This window comes from Bubalus bubalis, chromosome 4 (genome assembly GCF_019923935.1).
Source record: "Bubalus bubalis isolate 160015118507 breed Murrah chromosome 4, NDDB_SH_1, whole genome shotgun sequence".
In the NCBI taxonomy this organism is placed as follows: domain Eukaryota; kingdom Metazoa; phylum Chordata; class Mammalia; order Artiodactyla; family Bovidae; genus Bubalus; species Bubalus bubalis.
In genome coordinates, this window is record NC_059160.1 from 51,152,752 (window position 1) to 51,163,885 (window position 11,134).

Consider the following 11,134-nt stretch of genomic DNA (forward strand, 5'->3'; position numbering starts at 1 on the left):
CTTCCTTTTTCTTGGTATCACCCATCACTCCCTATAATTTATAGATTTACTTTATTATCTGCCTCCCCCTTTAGCACAGAACCCCCATAACAGCAGGTAGTTCCATGAGGTCTTGTCCACTGCTGTATCCACAGCACCTAGAACACTGTCTGGCACAAAGTGAGTGTTCAAGATATCTTTGTTGAATGGATCAATGAATGGATGACACTTTGCCTCAAAGGTAGTGGTTGCAACATTTAAGGGCCAGGCAGAGATGAAAGAACCAGTAAAACTGAGAAGAGTTGTGTCAAGGGTGAGAGTAGAGGAGAGGGTGATATTCTAGAAGGCAAGTGGTCATGAGGTTCAAATGCCACAGAGAAAGGGATGATACAAGAGGAGGAATGAAAAGCGAGGCTGGAAAGATGAATGCAAGAATATGGCTTGAAGACCCTGTGAAAACCTGCTACAAAAATATTCAGTGACATTTTTGTTATCATAACCATTTATCACAGTCTGATGAATTTTTCCATGAGGAAACGAACAATCTTTTGATCATAATAGCAATGAGAAGTGGTATCCTTATCTAATTTTTTTCATGCTTCTATAAAAAGTTGCAGAATGCCTAACTTTATGGTGATGCCAGAAAGTAGGCAAATCTTACAGCACTCTGTAAATATTTCTCTATTATGAATGCTGCTATGTGGGGCTTCTCTGGTGGCTCAGGTGGTAAAGAACCTGCCTGCAATGCAGGAGACCCAGGTCTAATCCCTGGGTTGGGAAGATCCTCTGGAGAAGGGAATGGCAACTTCAGTATTCTTGCCTGGAGAAATCCACGGACAGAGGAGACTGGCGGGCTACCGTCCATGGGGTCACAAAGAGTAGGACAGGGCTGAGTGACTAACACTAACTAATGTGGGGCTGGTGACATTGAGAAGTATCGTTAGTTATTTAGACCTTTTTGTGTTCCTATAGGAGCATAATATCATGATTTAGGAAAGAGTTAACCCACAGTCATAAAGCACATTGGGGTTAAAAAAAATCCCCTACTAATGACTGGGAGGCTCTTGTGCATCAGGCACTTGTCCACCCCCTTTCAGCTTTCACACAATAGATAACCTTCAGAACAAGCCAGTGAGGAAATACCATCCTTCTAATATACAACAAGAGCTGGGGTCCTCAAGTCACATAGCCTGGCTTTTCATTCCTGTCCTGCTACTTACCAGCCATGTGGCCTTGGACATACTTTTTGACCTCTCTCAGCCCTGTACTAACTGCAACTATCTCATGGGAACAGAGTGAGGATTAAAACAAAATAATATGTGGAAAGTTCCCAACAGAGTAAGTAGCCCACAATAAGCTCTCAGAAAATATTTTGTTATAACAATGAATGAGAATTGAACCTGAGAAAGCCCAGGTAAGTAATGTCCCCAAGGTATTCTAACCAGTAAGTGAGAGAGTCAAGATTTAAACCCAGGTCTTCCGTGCCCTGATATAATTCTTTTTCCTTGTCATCATAGATGCTGCTGCTACTGCTGCTAAGTCACTTCAGTCGTGTCCGACTCTGTGTGACCCCATAGACGGCAGCCACCAGGCTCCCCCATCCCTGGGATTCTCCAGGCAAGAACACTGGAGTGGGTTGTCATCATAGATATCTCACCACAATTCCTAGCAACAGGGATGCACCCTTGTTGAATGTAAGAGCTAAGCAAGTCAGGAGGATCTTCTAAAACTCAAGGTGATATCAGATGGGGCTGTAATCCTTCAGGACTTCTATTGGTTTGGCGCATTCAAAGGTCTCACCTATATGTCTGGGAACTTGACAGGGAGAGCAGAATACTGGGCTTACAAGAGATGCTGGGACAGCTACAAAATACAGCACCAAGGCACTCACAGCTGACTCTTCGGTTACATGCATTTCCGCCACCTTCACATGTGCTTTATGACAATCACCTAAGGTGTCAGTTCCTTGAAATTGAGAACTAATCTGCCTGGTTCATTGCTGGATCCGAAAAACTGTGCCTGGGATGTGGCACATGCTTAATAAATATTTGTAGATAAAGTTTAAGGAAGGGAGAGAGGATAGAAGGCAAGAACGAGTGGAGGGAAGAGAAGGCAAGAAATGAGAAAAGTTCTCCCACTCAGGGTATGTTAATTAAAATTAAAGAATTAGAAGGAGGTGTTGCTTTGGGGCTGTGGAAGCCTGCCTCATGAAAACACAACCCAGGGACCACCTCCTTCCTCACCCACACCAGAGAAGAGTAAAGACGGTATCTCCCATTTGACTCACAGAAACTGCACTCTCCTTCACACCACCACCATTTTTCCTATTTATCAGTCAAATCAGATGAGCCCCAGAAGCCAGCCAATCATCCAACCTGAACTTGTCTATCCCTGTGGGTGTCCCCCCTAGAGTCAGACTCAATTGCTTCAGAATTTCTGGGGAAGGAGCCTAGCATCAGTACTTCTTAAAGTTCATCTGTTAACTCCAATGTACAGCCAAGAAACTAAGATTGAGAATGAGAGCCCTTTATCCAGAGAACTGAGAGCTTTTGGCAAATACACATATGCGTGCACACACACACACACCTCTAAGTCTAGTTCTTAGAGCCTTTAGAGAAGATTGTAGTTCCTCATAATCTAAACTCCTCTTAGCATCTCTTAGCTGTCTGTCTTCTCCACATTTAATTTTCATTAGGTTTGTACTTGTCATCTCTTCTGTCTGGGTGTAAATTCCTGGAGGAAAGGATTCACGCTTCCTCCACTTCGCAGCCTCCCAGAGCACCTGGCATGCATCAACACTCCATCTGCTCCTGACAGCACAGCAAGCTCCCAGGCAACAGGCCTTCAAATAGGTGCATTGACCAGAGGAGCTGGTCTTGGAGGAAATCCTGTGAGGATGTTTCCTACGGGGCTTCTGCTTCTCTCCTCTGACTCCTTCTTTTCCTCTGTTCTGATTCTGGATGTTCTCAGCTCCCTAGCAGAGTGAGGGAATCCTGGCTCAGAACCCAAGTTCTCAGCACTGGGCTGTGTCCACCCTGCAGAGAGGGTGCTGCTCTAAATACATGCATCTGGGCATTTCATCCTTGCCCTACAGACCCACCTTGATCCTTGGGATGGTTTCAGGCCATTTGAACTGGTTCAAGAGGGAACCCGGAGGCTCAGACTCCCACAGTGAGGCAGCTAATAAGATGAAAGGAAGGGAGATTGTCTCACCAAATGGGGGCAACAGGGATCCTGGCCAAAATTCCCCATCGAAAACAGAAAAATCAATTTTGAATGGATTTGGACAGACAGTCCCGCCAGGACATTCCAGAAGCGGGTCTAAATACCAGCAGCAGACAAAGAGAATACGTGTGGTTCTGTGGGATCACCATGGGCTACCAGAGCTGCCAGGGAACTGCACCCCTCCAGCTCAGCCCACCCAACCCCAGCCTCTGACCCCCTCCTTCTCTACTGGGACCCTCTGGATGCCTGCATCCTTGTAACATATCACCTATTCCTTCCTTCCCTAGGAGCAGATGTACTGCTACCCTAAGTGGAGTTACTTCTTGCACTGTGTGTTTCCTACTCAGCAGAAAAGAATGGATATATCCCAGACAGGCCCAAAACAGGTAAAGCTTTTGAACCAGGTAAAACTTTTGACCTTAGAGCTAAATTCGCATGCAATTTCAGAAAACAGCTGTTTTTATATTCCTTCCCAGCTTCCAGGTCTTGTTAGCTGTGGGCCACTGAAGAACTCCTCCTCTTTCCACCCTCCTTTGTGAGCACAAAATCATTGCTATGCAAAGGATGGCAAATGGGTGTGCTCTCCAAGGCCAACTCTAATAGATTGATAATGTCTGCTGAGGTGCAGCCCTCCCCAAGGCTCAGTGGAAAATCACAGTTGATTAGTGATGTCTGCCACATGCCTGGAAAGGAGACATGTAGAGTGTTCACCTTGCTTTTATCAACTCAAGGAGAAGATTAAGGCTCCCCACTAGGGGAGAAGGAAGTCTCACCCAGATTAAATACACAATGATGGACACTGGGGCTACTGAAGTAAGTGTAGTGTGGCTTGGGTGGGAGGTCAAAGCAGAAATGACTCTGATTCTCTTCCATGGGATGGGCTCTTCCTCTTTTTCCTTAGTGACTAAGAAAATGAGATAACCCCCTTAGTGGAGGGCATCCTGCATCTCAGAGGACAAAGATAGGAGGAGAAAGAGGACAGGCATAGGTGGCTCTGGGAAAATGAGCAAAGGGAATTCTCTAGAGTCACATCTCAGCTGCCTGGTTAGAAAGAAGCCAGAGAAGAACAAGGGCCAGAGCTCTGGCCTTACCACACTTTATCCTGTGCAGATATCCCTAGATTTCTCAGTGGGATGGGGCCAGGGCCATTGGATTGTGAGAACTGCCATCCATACCACATAGCATGCAGGATCTTAGTTCCCTGACCAGGGATTGAACTCATATCCCCTGTAGTGGAAGCTCAGAGTCTTAAGCACTAGACTACCTGGGAAGTCCCTGGAAGGGTCTTACTGCAAAGGAGATGGAAAGAAATGGGCATCTTATCTGTGTTGGTGGGGAAGGGGAGAATATTTTAAATACATTTTTCTCATCTATGCAAATCACCTAGAAAAATGGAGTGTACAACCTACAGGCCAGAGAAATCCTTATTATGTAAGAGTCCAATGGGGGAAAAGAATTTCAGAGCCACAACAAACCATAAGCTGGACCTGAGTTTGCAAAACAACTTCTGTTTTGTTTGTTGGTTGGCTTGTCCTCTTTTAAAGCAAAAACAATAACAAGAAGGCTGGACCGCTGCTAACTTTGATACTATCTAATAGCATTGGCTCTGCTCCTACAAGTTCCCCACTTGTCTGTGTCTGAGTGAAAATAAAATGAGAATACATTATCTGGGGTAGGAAACGAGGCATGACATCCCATTATCACATGAGCAGATTAGCTAGACTCCAAAAGCAGGCTCCAAGGAAACAGAAACAGGATGTCCACATGTCAACAGAGAGGAAAGAGGGTCCAAAAGGTCCTAAGTGGGAAGAAGGAGCCAGATACCTTGGTGTCAGGGCTTCTCCTAAAAAGGGCCACCAGGGGACAATGGAGGATATGCTGGCCCAGGAAGCAGTAAAACTGGCCAAGAGATAAAAAAGGGGACATCCAAACATGCCAATCAGGGGGCATGTTTGCCTTCATCTTACTTAGAAGCAGCCCTAAAATCCCATTCCTCACCATGTCACTGCACATCCCCATGAAGTCTACTAGTATTGAAAAGAACCACTCTTGGGGTGACCTGTTTAAAGATGCTAACTTACTGTCTTTTCATCAGAAATACAATGTTGTTGCTGTTTGGTCACTCATTCATGTCCAGTTCTCTGTGACCCCATGGATTGCAGCACACCAGGCTTCCCTGTCCTTCAGGGGTATATGTGTATGTATGACTGAATCACTTTGCTATTTACCTGAAACTAACACAACATTGTAAGTCAACTTGTTATTCAGTTGCCAAGTTATGTCTGACTCTTTAAGACCCCATGAACTGCAGCACACCAGGTTTTCCTGTCCTTCACCATCTCCCAGAGTTTGCCCAAGTTCCTGTTCACTGAGTCAGTGATGCCATCCAACCATCTCATCCTCTGTCACCCCCTTCTCCACCTGCCTTCAATCTTTCCCAGCATCAGCGTCTTTTCCAATGAGTTGGCTCTTCAAATCAGGTGACCAAAGTATTGGAGCTTCAGCTTCAACATCAGTCCTTCCAATGAATATTCAGGGTTGATTTCCTTTAAGAGTGACTGGTTTGTATTCCTTGATTTCCAAGGGACTTTCCAGCAACACAGTTCAAAAGCATCATTTCTTCAGCACTCTGCCTTCTTTACTGTCAACTGTACTCAATATTCAAGCGATTTTTTTTTAAAGAATAAGAAGGGTTAATAAGGTTATCTATATAAAGTGCTTAGCACTTTTTGGCACAGAGTAGGTGCTTAAATTTGGTTCAAAATTGGGAAAGGAGTATGTCAAGGCTGTATACTGCACCCTGCATATTTAACTTCTAGATAGGGTACATCATGCAAAATGCTGGGCTAGATGAAGCACAAGCTAGAATCAAGATTGCTGGAAGAAACATCGGTAACCTCAGATATGCAGATGACACCATCCTTATGGCAGAAAGCCAAGAGGAACTAAAGAGCCTCTGATGAAGGTGAAAGAGGAGAGTGAAAAAGCTGGCTTACAATTCAACATTCAGAAAATGAAGATCATGGCATATGGTCCCATCATTCACGGCAAATAGATGGGGAAACAATGGAAACAGTGATAGACTTTTTATTTCCTTGGGCTCCAAAATCACTGCAGGTGGTGACTACAGCCATGAAATTAAAAGACACTTGCTCCATGGAAGAAAAGCTATGACAAACCTACACAGTGTATTAAAAAGCAGAGACATCACTTTGCCAACAAAAGTCTGTATAGTCAAAGCTATGATTTTTCCAGTAGTCATGTATGGATGTGAGAGTTGGACCCTAAAGACTGAGTACTGAAGAATTGATGCTTTCAACCTGTGATGCTGGAGAAGACTCTTGAGAGTCCCTTGGAAAGCCAGCAGATCAAACTAGTCAATCCTAAAGGAACTCAACCCTGACTATTCTTTGGAAGGACTGATGCTAAAGCTGATGTTCCAATGTTTTGGTCACCTGATGTGAGGAGCCAACTCATTGGAAAAACCCTGATGCTGGGAAAGATTGACAGCAGGTGGAGAGGGGGATGACAGAAGGTGAGATGGTTGAATGGCACCACCAATTCAATGGATATGAATTTGAGCAAGCTCCAGGAGATGGTAAAGGACAGGGAAGCCTGGCATGCTGCAGTCCATGAAGTTGCAAAGAGTCAGACACAACTGAGCGACTGAACAACAAGGTGCTTAATAAATATTAACTATGAGGCTTAAAAATCTTAAGTGAAGAATGGGATGCCATGGCAGGCTGTCAGGATAAACTTTGGTACAGAGCCCCTTTCAACCACCATCAAATTATCCTGAGCAGGGAGCTTTCATTAGAATCCATTATCAGAAAAATTATCTGATTGCCGGAAATAGACAAAAGAGGTTACTGAGCACATTTTCAGGGCAGTACTGGTCTTTAGTTTTTATTTCCCAGGCTATTTTACAACCCTGTAAGGGCAAAGGTTCACTTGCAGAATTTTGTCTGGTAGAGTTGCAAACAATTTAAGACTGGGGGAGTAGATACCCCATAAGCTGTGATGTATGACCCTGTCGGACTTAAACCCAGCAATCTTTTAAATTGCATGTACATACAATTACACATAACACATAATTATTATATAATACATATAGCTATATAATTGCATATTTGTATATAATTATATATAATTATATACATATATAATTAATATTATATATTCTATTATTATATATTATCTATAATTAATGCATGTATGTATATTCCTAGTTTTTCAAACACTCTTGGACAGGTTTCAGCTTATTACTGGTTCTCTGATTAACGAATGAATGATGAGTTTTTTTCAATTTTAGAATCATGCTTGTTTAACCTTTGGAAAATTACACTTTTACACTATGCAGAGAAATAGGTCTTTCTCTGGGAGCCCCAATGAAGTCACGTGATTCCTGGCTGCCCAGAAACACCATTCAACCTTGAGTTACCCACTGAGCAGCCCTGACCTGGCCACTGCCTCCAGCGCAGGCAACATGGGAGCCTCAGGACTTTAACTTCAGTGAGGGAAGTGGGACCACTGACAATATTCCCTCCCTGCTTCCAAACAGGGCTCCAGGTCAGAGTAGGAGCAAGACCAGCCTCACGTAAAACTGACCATCACAGAGATGATACCTAGGTTCTTAGTTTGTACTGTGCTGTGCTTAGTTGCTCAGTTGTGTCTGACTCTTTTCAACCCCGTGGATTATAGCCCACCAGGCTCCTCTGTCCATGGGGATTCTCCAGGCAAGAATACTGGAGTGGGTTGCCATGCCCTCCTCCAGGGAATCTACCCAACCCAGGGATCAAACCCAGGTCTCCCGCATTGCAGGTGGATTCTTTACCAACTGAGCCACCAGTTCTTAATTTCGGTAAGTAACTATTAATAGATGCAAGATATTATCATTTACTGAGATGAAGAAGACTAGGAAAAATAAATTTAGAGGTAGAAGATTCAAAGAGACAGTAGCTAATTTCCCAGTTCCTGATACATCTGGAAGCCTTTGGTACAACAGGGCTAGAATTACAGAGGGAAAATTTGAATCGTCTTATCAACACAGTTTTCTGTAGTGGACTTCTTTCATCTACTAAAATCTTTGCATTTTGGAAGGTGCATTTGCCTTTTGCTCACCTTACAGACAGCTGAATGCCTGAGTCAAGAGACCATGGGGTGAGTTTTGCCATTGTTCAGTGAGTACCTGTTTCATCAACTTTTCCTCTCAGAATCCTGGTGCTTTGCTCATTTATATGGAGCACAATCTTGTGCCTTATGCCTGGTGATATCAACCTCTTCAGAGAGGGCAGTGTAACTCTTTGCTTTCATCGGTTTGTTTGTTTTGTCACTACCGCTCTGTTTATTTGTTCGCACTAAAGTTTGAATTGCTTAAAATTTTAGCATCATCTTTGCAATTCAAGAGAAAAATCTTCATGTCTTCACTGTGCTCTGCATAATGGATTAATGAAAACAAGTACACAGCCATACTATGCAGAGGAAGGTGTGAAGGGTAATGCTTTGTTAGGCTAACTTAACAAATGAAGCAGTTTTGTCCATTTTGATGTGATTTGCAGGTTGTCTTATTTTTTGTCTTTTTTTTTTTTTTTTTTTTTTTAGCAGGATGGAAGTCAATTTGAGGACTGGAATTAATGGTGTTTTTCAATTTCAGATGATTCCCCCTATGGTGAGGGATTTTAAGAAAAGAATTGCTCTTATAGAGTAGAGAACCATTTTGGCTGTCAGAGGGTGTCAGTAAAGGCAGTCCCCAGGTCAGGTCCCAGAGGTTTGTCCCACACCTCCTGGCGGGGCTAGGACCAGATGCTGTGCCCATGTCATACTGAAGATGTCAGGTGAAATCCCAAAACATTGAGCCTCATGACAACTGTGCCTTGTTAGCCTTGGTTCCAACTTCCTCCCTAGACTGTCAATTCCCAGGAACTTAGTGACAAGAAGTAGGGCTCCTGACAGTGGGTCTTTGTAAGCACTTAGCACAGTGTTAGTTAAGGCTAGCTGTTTTCATTCAAAAGGAGAGGAAAAGTTACATATTTAGATGCAGATGTAAATATGGATGACACAACATTCACAAATGGAAAAAAAATACTAGCGGAAGTAGAAACAAAAGCATTGGCAAAAGTTACCTCTGGGGACTTCCCTGGTGGTCCAGCAGCTAAGAACCCACTTAGCAATGCAGGGGACACGGGTTTGGGGAGCTGGGATCCCACGCGCTGCAGAGCATCTAAGCCCACGTACCACACCTGGGGAGTCTGTGTGCCCAGTGAAACCCCACGCGCTGCAACTGACCCTGACACAGCTAAATACAGGCATAAAAAGAATATCTCTGTGTAATAGCGCAGCAGTTAATTTTCTCTTTTATTTTTGCTTTTAACTATTTTCTGTGATGAACCATGTGTTCATTCCTTAGGACTAGAACCCAGCCAGAGTGATAGAAGTCATTCCAAAGATTAGATAAGGTCTAACATCTTGCCCATAATCACTCTGACTCTTCTCACTTGCTCTCTTAGATGAAGCAAGTTGTCATGTTGGAAGCCAACCTATAGAAAGACCCATTTGGCAGGAAGCTCCAGCCAGCAAGGAACCAAGGTCCTGAGTCCAGCAGCCACAGAGCTGAATCCGGCCAACAGCTGGGTAACTTAGCTGGGAAGTGAGTCCTCCCCCAGTCTAACTCTGAGACCACTCTAGCCTGACCCCTGGATTGCAAACTTACCAGAGACCCTGCACCCAAGAACCAGTTAATTTACACTTAGATGCTTGATCCGTGAAAACTGGGAAAGAAATACTGGTTGCTTGAAACCACTACATTTTGGCTACACAATAATAGGAAACTAAAAAAATATATAAACTAGTGATGATGGGAGGATTGCAAGGGTTATTACAATATTAAATTAGTCCCATAAAGTGTTTAGAACAGGTCCTGTCATATAATAAGCATTATATACACTTTGCTCTGAGATATTATAAAGCACTGATGCCCTTGGTACCTACAGAAGGTTCTAACTGCTTTCTCCATCACCAAATGGTCCTAGCCTCCTCTGATCCTGAAAAGTTCCCTCTCCACCTTCCTGTCACTTAACTGCCATTCCTAGTTGGTGTCAGTGTGTCTGCTTCTGGCCGTTCCTCCTCTCCCTGATAAAATAACTTTTCAAAAAGCTGCTTTTAATCTTCCATAGGTTTTAAATTAATAAATAAACTTGTTATGAAGTAACTAAACTCAAAATAACTGGGCTGTGATTTAGGGTCTGGGGAGCTCTCAAATAAGCACACTGCAAGGCTGTTTCTCTTTGCTTTAATACCATCCTTTTTGAGGCTCAGAGGCCCTTGCTGCTTCTAGTTTCTCAGCTATGTTGTAGTCAGTTGAGGCCACTAGATTTAGGAGACATCTCTGACTTTCTACCTCAATATGCATACATTCTACATCCACTACGTCATGGATCGCAGCTCTGATTTTACTCATCCCCAAGCTCGGTGCCTCCTAGCCCAATCCAGAGTTTATTTATTTCAGCCAAAAAAATATCCTTTGTTTTTAATGCCTCAGTTTAATCAAATTTAATTTCTGTCATTGGCTAACAAGAGTCCTCAGGGATTAAGGAGTACACAGGGACTAAGGGAGACTAGCTGTAGGAAGAGAAGATTAAAAGGAGATCCAGGGGATAAGTTGACTGTAAATGAGTGAAGGAGAAAAGGGATTGGAAGGTGGTTTACAGCAAAAGGAACAACTCCTGTGAATTCCCCAAGGTGGGAGAGAGCAAAGCAAGTTTGAGAAATAGAAGTAAAGCCAGTGTGGCTGGAACTCAACACATGAGGGAGGAGGGCACTAGAAGTGGCAGGGCCAGAGCATGCTGGCTTGACACGCTGGGTAGGAGTTTGGGTTTCAATCTAAGGGCACAGGCCAAAGAATAAAGGGTTTTAAGCTAGGGGTTAGCCAACA